The sequence below is a fragment of the Capra hircus genome (genome assembly GCF_001704415.2).
Source record: "Capra hircus breed San Clemente chromosome X unlocalized genomic scaffold, ASM170441v1, whole genome shotgun sequence".
Classification (NCBI taxonomy): Eukaryota; Metazoa; Chordata; class Mammalia; order Artiodactyla; family Bovidae; genus Capra; species Capra hircus.
Window position 1 is genome coordinate 12,551,424 of NW_017189517.1, and position 13,747 is coordinate 12,565,170.

A 13,747-nucleotide genomic window follows, 5' to 3' on the forward strand; every position below is an offset into this window, starting at 1 on the left:
CTCAATTATTTAAAAGACAGTTTGTGCCAGTGTTCTTCCAACCATTATGATCCTGCTCCTATTATCTCACATTTAACAGAGATTGATTTCTTGCCTAATATTAGCTGGAGAATTCTATTTGGATCAGTCCGGTAGAATTTTTAAAAATGTAATTAGCCTGAGAATTTACCCCACTCTTCGATTTAACTGCTGCGTGAATACCTCCTGTGACGTTTCTGCACTTTCTGCAGGGCACGTGGAACTCTGTTACTGGGGTGAAGCAGTTCATGGCAGGAGAGCAGCCCATGAATTGCTATGAGCTCGTCACGGAGGATCCTGCATATACGTGTGTTTCAGACTACAATTGTCCTGCTAAGATTAAATAAAAGCATGCATTTATTACCATTGGGTTCCAGTTAAGGAACAGCTGGTGTTCCTATCACACTTGCATTAAAAAGAAACTTGTAATTTAGCTATCCAGATATACATTTTTTGAAAAAATCAAAATATATAATTGCATTTGCTTTGTCCACTTGTCATTCGAAAGTATCTGGAACTCTACCTTAGGTCTCCTCCTACCCTTCAAACTCCGTTAAAGGGGGGGGGGGGCTATTCGTACAAACCAACATTTCCCTTTCTGAGATCAGGGTTTTAAAGGGAAATAAAGAATTTATAGAAAATAGAGGACTCAGGAAGGCAGCTGATGAGTGATGGTGAATATATAAATATATATGTATTCTGTCTTCAGTGGGCCGACGAATTTATTGACTAAGGTCATTTTTGGAATTACCTATTTCATCTTATATCCAGAGGGTCTAGAAACGTCCAGCTTTGAACCGCACGACATTTCTCCTTGGCACTTCAGTTCCTGCAGCTCTACAAACTTTGCTGCCTCCCTCCCCCACCCCCATCCCCACCCCCATCCACTCTGGGGCAGTGTGCAAGTTCTGTTTGTTCTCGCTTTTGCAAAACCTGAGCGTTATGATTTGCTGCCCCAGCCCCTTCCCTTAATAATGAAATGGCAAAAAGCCCTTGCAGTGGGGGCTGGGCCGGCGGGCTGGGGGAAGAGGCGCCACACCCCCTGAGAATAAAGCCCGCGCTCCGCTCCACGAGACCCGTGCGCTAAAGAAAGACTCAAAGAATATACACAGCGCTACAGGAACACAGTGCCAGCACTCGGAGCGAGCGGGATCTGGAGCGCGACTTTTTGGCGCTCTCCGGGAGCAGCGAGGGAGGCGGAGGACCGACAGTCCCGGGCTGGGCGCGAAGCGGGGGGCTGCACGCCGCTGGATTCCCGCCGCGTCCGGAGCTGGGAGCCGCACGCCGCGGGCCAGGTGAGGTCGGCTGCGGCGGTGGGGCCGGTGCGGGGCGCGCCGCGCTACCTGGCCGGGCGGGGCAGCGCGCCGCTTCCCAGGCCGCCGGAGTTGGGCGCGAGTTGCCGCTGGGGCGCCGAGAGTCCCCTTGCTGGCGCCGTGCCCTCAGCGCGCGGCGCGTGTGCCGGGCGCCGGGCACCGCGAGGGCCGCCGGGTCGGCGGGCGCTGCCGAGGACCGACCGACCGGCCGGCTGGCCGGCCGGCGGAGGGCACGCCTTTGGCTGCGGCCGGGCGGGGTTTGGTCCCGGGTTGCCATGGCAGCCGCTCGTCGGGCCCGGAGCCCCGCGCCCGCCCGCCCGCCCGCCGCCGCCGGGGAGCGGGGAGCGCGAGGTGTGCTCCAAGTGGACTGAACCAAGCGCTCGGGAGGCGCGGGGAGGGCTGCCCCCGGTCCCCCACTGTCCCCCAGCCCGCTGGCGGGCCCCAGGAAAGGGTCCCGGAGTAGTGGAGGAAAAGAAAATCCTCTGGTCTCTGGACTCGCGAAGAGGCTCGCCCGAGCCCGGGGGGTGGCGGGGAAGGGGGAGGGGGTCGGAGGGATGTCGCCTCCGTCCGGGAGTCCCTGTGTGCGTCTCTCACTTGACATTTTCTACCCCACCGCGGCCGACTCGAAGCCGGGTTGCCCGTCCCAGCCCCGAAGTTCTGTAGGTGGGGCGGGCTTTAATTTGCTTATATCTAATGATTTCAGGAGCCTCGCTTTAAAATGGCGGCATTGGGTAGCCACCCGTGCTAGAGGCTCTCCCCGCATCGGGGCCACCTCGCGCAGCGCGGCTTTTGCTTCTGTCGCTAACAGATGGCATGTGCCACTGCCCCCGCCACCGCCGCCGCTGAGAGCGGGACCCCTTAGCCCCTGGGTTCGCGCTAGCAGCAGAAGGTAAGGCCGGCGAGGAGTTGGGGTTGCCGAGCGTGGCTGCCTTTCTGGGCGCCGGCGAAATCGAATGCCTTTTAAACTTTATTTTTCAAAATGGCAAGTAGAAGGAAAAGTAATCCTACAACTTTGTTAACGTTAGGGGCTTTAATCTTTCTTCTTTTTCTGCTTCCTTCTTTCTCCTTCCTTTATATATCTGTATGGCATATATAACGCCTATTTTGTCATTGAAAGGAACTTCTTGTATGGCATGCCATCCGCAAGTGCTTCTAGCCGCTCACGTCCCCGGGGCGGTGCGGTAACGTGGGCAGTGCCCCAGCTTTCCTGTTGCGCGGTCTGGTCTCTCTTCCCGCTGCAGATCAACACATTTAGGCAGCTTGCTTTTACTATCGGCATCCGAAAGGGACTGAAGGTAGATTTCAGGAGACTCTTGAAAAGAGAACTTTCATTTTTAGCGTTCACACGATAAGCTTTTATGGTTAGAAAATGAAGTTAAATCAAGACCAGCAACCCCAGTTAACATTCAGGTGATTCAGTTGTGTAGTTTTATCGTTAGTCGACCTACTGTGTGTTTTTCTGTCTGCTGACCCTTAGTTGGTATAGCTTAAAACAACAGTGAGGGTGAATTTATTGTTGCTGTAATTAAGATAGCATGTTTTCCAAAAGTTCTTCTTTTCAGATGTTCCTAAATTGCTGGTGTTTTTGAATTGGGTATGAATCCTCACAGCATAATGCCACAAGTTAATTGACAGGAAAGCACCAATTAAAACAAAACTTGCAAGATTTAATTTTGAAATGATTGCTAATTTTTCACTATGTTGACCCCTTGGTTTAATAAGTCTTTGGGTAGTTACTGGTATAATGGTTGGAAAGTGGACTATTGAAATAACTGTACTAATGACTAGACGTCAGTGTTTAATACAGTTCACCTGAGGTTTTCCCCCTCTGATGAAAGGCATATTGACCATGGAGCTTACCAGTGCCCTCGGATTTTTCTAGTTATATTCACATTTTTCCATTTTGCCTATGAGAAATCTAGTCCTTAATGTTTAAATACTGTTAAAAGTTGTTTTTGAGATGTTTTTCAATATGTAATACTTCGGGGAGATGCTTTCATATTTATTGAAACTTCCCTGAACATAGCCTAAGAGGGCTTCTACCCATAACCCAGGTGATATTATTCTACCTCTGTACGCTTTTGACTTCTCCCAAAGCAATAGGAGCAACTTGGCTGGCAGATTCTCCTGTTATTAAAAAAAGCAAGCTCCCCGAGGAGTGGTGGGGGTGAAGAGATTGTTTTGCACCTGTGCAAAATGCTGCAGTTTTCCTATCCAGGTGCTGTGGTGTGCCTAGAAAGAAAACTGTTTGCAGTGGAATTTACTGTATAATCCATTTTTCAGATTATTGATGGCAGAAGTGTTCAGGGAAGTTCATTACTTCACATCCAAAAGGAGAGTTCCTCTTGCAGGTAGAGAAATAGATACCTGCATTTGTGCAAGAGAACAGGGATGACACAAAGGACCTTCTCTAGTTTTTAGTGATTACATCCTTAGACTCCAGTTCATGAAGCTTTGCTTCCTCACATGCTGCCTTGTTGCTGAATGACTTTGGGCAAATGTATCCTTAAAAGAGTGGGGGTGGCATGGGGTGGGGGTGGCTAAACCTTGGGGCCAGAACAGACAAGTTGAACTAGTGTAAGAGACATTACGAAGACATTTTGCCAGTTAAACATTCAGTGGCTTCCTAGATTGATGAGATTGGAGACCTTGTATGAAAACATAAGCAAAGGAGTTTTTCAGAAAAAAAAAATTTTTGAGAGAGAATTAATATGGTGCTGGGCTAGAGGTGGTGACTGCATGTTTCACTCTAAGAGGTACTTCATTTCTCTAATTTCCTTTGCTGCCTTAATGATTCCCCTCAACTGTTCAGTCCATGTGTTTCACAACAGGTGCCTTTTATGGGGGATAAAACCTATGATTCCGAGCTGGTATCCAAATTCTCTTTGGTAATCTTCTGCACCTACCTAAGCAATGCTTTGCACAAATTAGGTGCTCAATACATGTTGAGTTAAAAAGAAAAATGAGTAGTTGGTAAACTCACAGAGGAGCAGATTTTGTGCTCAGCTTTTAATTTAAACAGAAGATAGTTTGCTTTTTGTGTACTGGCTAGAACCTCTACATTTGAAGTCATTTAGAACATTCTTTCCCTTCATTTCCTGCATTGTATTTGCCTCAGATGGGTTCCCTTGCTTCTCACTGCACTGCTAGACTCTTGTGTAATTCATCTTTCTGACCGGTAGGTGTATTATTATCTGCCCAGCTCTGCCATATGAAAAAGTAATCACAGCAGCCTCGGAAAAGAAAGGTCTTGTCTTTGGAGGCTGTACAGTACTGCACATGCTGGAACAGTGGCCGTGTCTGGGCTGCTGTGCAGATGCTGACAGCGTAGTTGGAAGAACAGTTTTGTCTCTACCCAGATGTCTTTATATGTGAGAGGGAAGGGAAGGGAAGAAAAGAGTAAAACCCCCTAATGTGATGAAGATTTTCCTTCCGAAAACTGTACATTTATCCTGCTTATTAATAGCACAGTCTTTTCAGGAAGGTGGCAGAGTTGTTCTGTTCTGAAATAAATCAAACTGTCTGATAGGATTACAAACAGAGATTGGGGCCTAGCAGACAAGAATAAGTTACAGTCCATGTTTGACAAGTAATTTGATCCCGTAATTAAAGTTAGATAATGGTCACTGCCGTGTTACAACTATCAAGTGTCTGAAAGAGCATGCAGGCTACGTACAGGTGATCCGTATGGTTGAGTTTTCTTATAACAGTGTAGTAGGGTCAACAGATGGATTTTTCTCCCTTTATAAATGTATGTGATGTCAGGAGAGTAGAATTCAGAAGTTTTGTTTCTTTTGGGGGGTTTTTCTGTCCCTCGCTCCATGTGACAGAGCTCTCGATTCAAAAATAAAAGGAAACCTGTGTCTCAGATGAAATGACGTGGGCCCTTTCCCTCTAAGAGAATAAACTGCTTGGGAACAAGTACCTTTAACTGCTGACCAACCCAAAACAAACACAAATTATGACCCCAAAAAAAGCAAATAGAGCCATATTAATGTAGGCTTTTAGATCTTACGGAATCCGGTTCTGAAGCATCCTGCTCTTCCTGAATGGTTATATATTGCTTCAATACAGCCAAATGACAGTGTTGGAAAGACAGCTTTGAGAATTAGGATAAATAAGGTATCAATTACAGTATCAGTTGTTAATGCTATCCATTTGACCTAAAAGGAGTCAGAAAAGTTTTTTTTTTTCCCCAGATCATTCTAAGAAATACACAATATAAAACCATAATTTACTTCTCCTTGGTATTAAGTTGAGCGGCTGTGTTTTTTTAAAGAGTGATGGGGAAATAATGCAACTGGGAAGAAGGACCTTATTTTTATTTGAGAAATAAAGGTACTCCCAGGTTGTCTGGGCACATGGAAGCACACGCATGTGCACAATGTACAGATTAGTCTGCATTTTAGGACAGTTTATACAACCGTGCATTGATTTATTCCCAGATGATTATAGAAAAATACCTATTTTTACAGCACTCCTCCAATTCTAAGAATGAAAGAAAAAAACTTTACAATAAACTATAGTCAATGTTTGCATTATACTATGTCTCTCCAAGGCTCTGTATGTTGAACTCCAGTAAGTTAATTAGAATATGTTGATTAGAACTCAAGAGGAAGCAGAAATGAAAGAAAGCTTGATTTAAGTATGTGTGTGTGTAGGGGTATATACATGTAAGTGAATATACATGTGAATGTATATAACATGTATAGTATATATAACATGTATGTTATATATTCACATACACGTCACACACACATACATATATATTTTTTTTCTCCTTCTATATGTATATGATCCTTTTCAAGAAACTCAAGCATAGTAACCCCAGAACTCTTCATGATAGCCATGAGACCAAAGTGTTAAGGGAAAAAAAGGAGACTGATTAATAGAGATTTAGAAATCAATTAGGCATGCTGTTTAAAATATTGTGTCTACTCTTAGAGCCTTCTTCTATCAGCATTACACTGGGTCATGAGTAGAAGGAGTGATTTGTTTCTAACATTAGACAGAGGTCAGTTTTATGACCACACAGTGGATGAACTTGAAGGGCCCAGAAGGAAAGGGCCTCCAATTGAGAAAGGCAGTCTGGGCAGAATTGCAGGAGATTGGCGCTAGACTTCTGACAGGTTGTGTGATCTCCTTAAGGCTATGGGAGCGTCCTAGAGACCGAGAGTTTGCTTGATCTTGTTTTCCAATGTGGATTACTCAAATTAGCTTAAAATTGTCCCCACCAGTTTTTTTGAATCTCGAGCTCCTTGGCAACTGGTGTGGAAATTTGAGACTAGTTTCTTAAGGCTTATTCAGGTTTCCTTGAATGTACGAGTAACTCCTTATTAGGCAAGTTCCCGGGTCTCCTTTATATTCCCAGTGCCTGGTACATAGTAGTTGATAGTAGTGTTAGTCACTCAGTTGTGTCCAGCTCTTTGCAACCCCACAGACTATAGCTTGCCAGGCTCCTCCATCCATGGGATTCTCCAGGCAAGGATACTGGAGTGGGTTGCCATTCCCTTCTCTGGGAGATCTTCCCAACCTAGGGATCAACCCCTAGTCTCCTAAGTTGCAGGCAAATTCTTTACCATTTGAGCTACAGGGAGGGTTCTCAGTAAAACTTGGTTAAGTAAATGGGAGAATAGTCTTTCTAACTTGTTTTATTTTATGAACAGCCTTTCTGTGATTTCAGGTAGCGTTATCTATTTTTTATTGACAAAAAATTATCAACAACAACAAACAGGATATCCTGCTTGACGCCATGGTAGCAGCTCTGCCACAAGTCCAGGGAAAAGCAGGCAATGGCAGCCTTTGGGCTGAGGCCTCAAGGAGTAGCCTGAAAGCCAGCTGCTCTTTTCCTGTCACCTGTAGTTGCATTTAGTGTATCCCCAGCACATCCCATAGAAATCAGTCCGCAACCAGAAGTTATGTAGAAACAGTCCTTCAAACCGTTTTACCAGGTCAAAAAAAAAAAAAAGGAACAAAATCAGAAATACCGTGACTCAGATGCCTCGTGTCATGTATAGTTTAGAAAGTGATGAAGTCAGACAAAACCCCAAAAGGGCACTGAGAGCTGTCTCATTTTCACTCAAAACACTGATTGCCCATTTAGAGGGTGAATTTGCATAGGTTTTTATTTACCAAGATACAGGTGTGAATAGCGCCTCTTTTTACTGTATCCAGAAAGCAAAGTCCACCCAGTGGAAGAGACGAGCTGCCATTTCAGATCCACCACAATCATCTTTTGTGTCCAGAGGACCATGAGCCTTTAGGTACAGCTTTTGTAGTCTCTCCTTATATAGCAGCGTGAAGAACCAAACAAGGGGCTGTGTTTTTATTTGGCAAGGGGCAGTTGGCCTGTTAGCAAAAAACAAGAGAGTGGAAGAACCAGAGAGCTTGCATTTCAACTTTTGTGTTTAGTCTTCAGCCTTCACGCAGGAAAACAAAGCAGAACCAAAGTACCATGTATAATATTAATTTGGACATATAGCCCATAGTATAATTTCTCACTTTTTTTTTTTTTTTTTGCTTTACAAACTGAGAAAATGAGATTGTCACATAATGTTAGGGTGGTTGTTTTATTGTACTCTGTACATGTACTCTGTAGTGGTTTTTCCAAGTTCTATTTAAAATATATAGAAATACACTCAACCAGATGTGTGACATGCTGGCAGAGATCAAATTCCTTCTCAGCACCCTACTGTCCACCGAAATGCAGGCACTCCATAAATGGCCCAATTTTTTTGGTTAAAGAACAAACACATTGATGTGTCCCCCCACCCCGTCCTTGCTATGTGTTGTCAGTGAGGCTCCCAGAGAAGAGGAGTGGATTTTTTTCAGAGGTGATTTTGAGCAAAATTTAAACTTTCAAGTTGTTGATGTCAGCATCTTTCCTAAGTGATTGGATAGCATGAAGAAAACCTTCTTAGCTCACCCAGAAGTATGAGGTGAAAAATATACAGATTATAGGGTCGCTTTTTATGTCTAAGAGCTTCAAAATGTAGAAAACCATGGGGATCAAGGAGGTGCTGGGTAGTCTGATCTGTTTTATAAATGCCTGTAGCAGTGGCCGCAGCCACAGGAAGGGACTGTGTCTATAAGTGTTCTGCCGGCTTTCTGAAGCCAGGGTCTGGGCTGGGATCACACTCACAGTCTCCCCAAGGGAAGGCCTTTTTTTTGGAGAAAGAGCTTGGCGGAACTTTGGCCAACTAGCTGCCCTGCCACCGTTTAGTAGTGCTCTTTCTTTGATAAACCTAGTTTTGCTGGGGGATTCATTTGGACATCCCGAGAGCTTCAGTGTAGCAATAACATGAGGGCAAAACGCTTGTACTTTCCAGTTGAAACTTCCCCTCCAAAGATCTTTGGTGATTGAGAAGTTTAGAGGCTACATAAATGTGACACAGGGCTTGGCATTTCACAGTTCTGGAAAAAAGACAGGAATCCCTCCATATGGTGTGAAGTGTGTGTTGACAGTAGTGAAGGATCGAAAATGCGACTCCCTTAGAGACCTCTCATACCTGCACATACTTTGAGGTTACACAGGTCATATTGTGGGCTGGTGAGAGAGAGAGGGAGAGAGAAACCAAATTGAAGACACTAGTTCCTCTTCTCTGGGGTATTATAGTCTGCAGTTCTCGCCTTACTCATCAGGTGCATGCAAATTGTTCTGAAAACTGACCCGAAATTAACAGGAAACATCTAGGTTATCTAATGTCTGATCCTGAACACTTTTACTTTTTCTCATGTGGTCTGTTATTCCTGTATTCATTAAAATGCAGAAGTTCAAGTGACTGGTTGTGTGACCAGTCCTAAGGAAATTTTTTGGTAAAAGTTAACAGTTTTCACTTTCAAGTCTAGACCATCTAACAGCTCCCTTCATTGCCTTCCATCTTATCCCCAAAGAAATGTCCATAATATTTTTAGCCGTCTATGAAACCAGTTCCGACAGAAGCACTGAGAAATAGTGACAAGCAATGACAGGAAATGCCGTTTGCCCTGGTCTCCTTCATAACTTAGTGAGGCCACAGCTGCCTATTTGCTTTTCGCTTCCTGTTTGGGGGCTATTTGGGTCAAAAGTAGCAGTGTTTTCCGTATAGAGATGATTTTTTTTTTTTTTGGCTTTTTTCTGTAGGGCCACGGTAAATCTGTCACTGGACTGCATATTTTGTATATTTTATGAACTGTATCATGTGGTTTGAGTTTAATTTGGAAGGCAGTGCTTTTACAATAAAGATCCGCCCACCTCCCCCCCTCAAGTGCAGCTTTAGGGTCTGGGGTTGCAGGGGCATTCGAAAGTTTATAGCTCTATTTACACAATAGTGATTGCTGAGAAGGGCATTTCCTGCCAGTTAATGACTGGTCGGAAAGGCCAATGGTCCAAATCCAGGGAGAGAGGACCATTCATTAGATGCCACGAAGGGACCAGGACGCTTTTATCATGAAGTGGTGGGGAGAAAGTGAAAACACGGTCTGCCTTTTGAAGAGCCCAAAGCAGTGCAAGCAAAGCCAGATATGGAGGTGCTGCTTTGTGGTGTGAAAAATGGACCTTCTTTTCATGACCAGGACCAACTGACTTTCCCAAGAGGGTACACAATCAAGATGTGGATGAGGAGGGCATTTCCTTCAGGTTGATGACCCATGGAGAAAAGACAGAGAAAGATGAAGGCCCTGAGCTGGCCTAGTATTAGCTGCCTAAGTGGTCAACTCGCAGGTGTTACAGCGCCCTTAAAAACCTTTAAGATCACAGGATTGAATTTCCTAACTGGTTGGATAACCAATTCATTGTGAAGTGGACAAGCATTTAGGGATGGAAAGAATGATCTCTTTTCAAGGTCAGTTAAGCAGGACACCAATATTCTGTTTCAATCTCCTAATATAAAGAAGGTAAATAATATGTATGAAGAATGCTTCGCCTCTTGTGAAAGGAAGTGTCTTTGAGGGCTGTAATAGTGACCATTTAACCTAAGACATTCTCAGGAAACAGTTTCGTCCGAAGTATAATTCTTGCCTGCTATAAAGCAGCTGAGGTGTGAAGCATTTGGCATTGATTTAGAGCAAAAGCAGAATAGGACCAAGATTAGGTTCACATCCAGGAATCCCTGACTTCCTGGCCTGTCCTTCACTCCCTTAGCTTCTTAAGCCTTCATTTTGCAAAAATGTTAAATGTTTATAAAGGTTAAACATCTGCTCTAAGTTGTTTAATAGATACCTCCATGTAAGGGGGTTCTGGGACACCCCCACTTCAGAACTTGGCTTAGTCTTTTACCTTGAAATTTTCTTTCATATCTTCCAAATTTGGTAGGGGAATGGCAGGGGTGGACCCGACCTCTGAAAAACAGGCAATCGTAATAGGCCAGGCACCTGGATTTCTTCATGGGATTGAGTCATCTGTCACAGGCAGAGCACACCAAATATTAAGTTTCATTTTTGCGTCTGGAAAATGTCATTATATGCTTTTTAAATATTCAGTAATCCAAAGATTGCTGGTCATCACCAGCTTCAAAATTAAAAGAGTTTTCTGAAGTTTAAAACACCCTACAAATTAACTGTATACCAGTTACCATTGTTATTATTAGATGATACCTCGAACACATGTATAAACAAAAAAGTGACTTGGATGAACTAAACAAAAAATTACAACGTGATTTTATTGTTGAGAATTCTTGCATTTGAATGTTAAGATATACTCAAATTTTTCAAGCTCAGATTCAATATAATATTCTGATTTACAAAATGTTTTGGATTAAGAACAAATAAGGTTCTTCTGAGTAGATGTCCCATTGACCTGAATATTAACATGCATTTATAATTAGCCACACAGCTGCATTTAAATAATGATCCAGAAACCTTAGAGGTATCTTGTTCTAAGAGGTTAAATACCCCTTCCATCTTCTTGACATCATGTTTTGTTTAGCAAACCCTTTCTTTGTAGGTTATCCCCAAATATATTTCATGCTGGTTCGGATTCAGTTACTGTAGTCTGTACTAGTGGCCTCATAATTAATGAAGATTTATCCTACTGTTATCAGAGCTAATACCATTACCTTGTGGCATGTGGTAAGTCTATTTTTTTGTATCAGTGCAGTCTTCAAGTGGTGGGCAGCAAGTCATTAGTGCATAAAGAAATCTACTTAGGAAGTTATGACTAGCATTTCTTTTAAACAATATTGAATAGAATATATAGCAAGAAAACAGCAAAATATATCATGTAATACATTTAAATATTTTTGATGAGACTGTTATTTCAGATCTATACATATATATACTTAGGATGTTAAACTGTGTTTCTTATTATTTGTTGCTGTTGAAAAGTTTAAAAGTCAATGTTTTAGTAGATATAATTTCAAACCAGGTCAAAAATGATTTTTCCTCTTTTTTTTTTTTTTGAAGGGAAGGTAGTCAAGACATACAGGGGACTTGGTTGCTGAAATATTGACTGATGTTAAGTACCCTGACAGTTGTGTGTCTGTTTTTCAAACTAAGAAGTGAGACATATTGCTGTAGGAATGCTGTAAGATTTAACATCTATGATATTGTTGTAGTCCTGAGGGTATGCACTTCATGTAAGTATTATGTCTTTATCGAGTAATGATAGACCATGAGACACAGGAAACAATGTTCCCTATGAACAGAAGCCAAAAGAGGACATCTTAGAAAAACAACAACAATAACTAAAAATCTTGAAATGGCTGGATGTGAGGTGCTTCTAGCAGCAAAAGAATGGTCAAAAAATTTATGTGTAGAAAAAAGCTCACATTATTATAGGATGAATTTAAGTGTAAAAAATTTAAAAATTGGTTTTTACAAATCTAAAATGGTCATATCAAGAAAGAAGAAAACTGGTTTTTAAATAAGTTGTAAATTTACACATTTACCATATGTTGGAAGAAATACCTGTGAGTGGCTATTTTTTTTTCTGCAGTGAACAGAGGCACACATTAAAATGAATTGTAAAATTGTGGATGGGAGGTGTAAGATGAAAGTTAAATATACCTAAGATGTTGATGTGAAAGTGAAAGTCGCTCAGTCGCTTCTAACTCTTTACCAACTGAGCTATCAGGGAAGCCCTGTTGATGGGAATGATTGCACAAATAAAGACGACAATAGTCATAGAGCCTTTTTAATTACTTTTGGGCTTCTCTTGTGTCTCAGCTGGTAAAAGAATCCAACTGCAATGCAGGAGACCTGGGTTCCATCCCTGGGTTGGAAGATCCCCTGGAGAAGGGAAAGGCTACCCACTCCAGTATTCTGGCCTGGAGAATTCCATGGACTGTATAGTCCATGGGGTCGCAAAGAGTCGGACACGACTGAGCGACTTTCACTTTCACTTTTCACTGATAAGAATTAAGCCCAGCACTAGGAAAGAAAGGATTTACTCACATAAGGTACTGAGTATAATCCATTAAGAGGTTGCAAACAGCTTTAGAAATCTGGACAATTTGTGCATATTCCTTTGAATTAAATCATTGTTAGGGAGAGTACAACATAGCCTTCTAGGGTACTGTTGTGTCTCCAGTAGGATCATAAGGATCCGCCCCCTATCCCCAGTTCTCTCCCAGTGCCATGAAACCTCTTTTATGGCTGGACATGTTGACTTCATTCCCAAAGGTCTTTTACTGTGGACATCTTTCAGAGCCTTTAAGCACTGCTGTTTCCTCCACACTGAGAATATGAAATGAAATTAGGTTTTTCATCACACACATTTAAATGTTAAACTTAAGTTACTGCTCTGGAAATAAAATACAATCTCAGTTCTAATGAGTTGATAGCTAAACTCTGTCACTGTAAATGAGTTTTATCTCCCTCTTCAGACATACCATATTTAAAACTTAAGAACAGAGAAAGGCTTACACATCTAATGGTTGTGTAATTAGCAATCAATTTATTAAATGGGATGTAAAACAAATTAAGCACCGTAATAAAGTGTTATACCATCACTGACAGAAATGTTCCATGAATTACTCTATTCATGATGATAAAAACTAAAAAATGATGGATGAATCTGCATATATTTCCCTATCTTTTTTTTAATTTTTTTTAATTTTTTAAATTTAAAAATCTTTAATTCTTACATGCGTTCCCAAACATGAACCCCCCTCCCACCTCCCTCCCCACAACATCTCTCTGGGTCATCCCCATGCACCAGCCCCAAGCATGCTGCACCCTACGTCAGACATGGACTGGCGATTCAATTCTTACATGATAGTATACATGTTAGAATTCCCATTCTCCCAAATCATCCCACCCTCTCCCTCTCCCTCTGAGTCCAAAAGTCCATTATACACATCTGTGTCTTTTTTCCTGTCTTGCATACAGGGTCATCATTGCCATCTTCCTAAATTCCATATATATGTGTTAGTATACTGTATTGGTGTTTTTCTTTCTGGCTTACTTCACTCTGTATAATTGGCTCCAGGTTCATCCAT

At 42.4% G+C, this 13,747-nt stretch overlaps 1 protein-coding gene across 4 annotated transcripts in view; it reads left to right on the forward strand.

The window, feature by feature from the left end:
- Window positions 1-1,108: 1,108 nt before the first annotated feature.
- MBNL3 (muscleblind like splicing regulator 3) overlaps window positions 1,109-13,747 on the forward strand; it is a 136,561-nt gene continuing 123,922 nt past the window's right edge. For all 4 annotated transcript variants that reach the window (XM_018044233.1, XM_018044234.1, XM_018044231.1 and 1 more), the window contains exon 1: window positions 1,109-1,313. The gene's annotated coding sequence lies outside the window, so the exon portion shown is untranslated. The remainder of the gene's footprint in view (window positions 1,314-13,747) is intronic.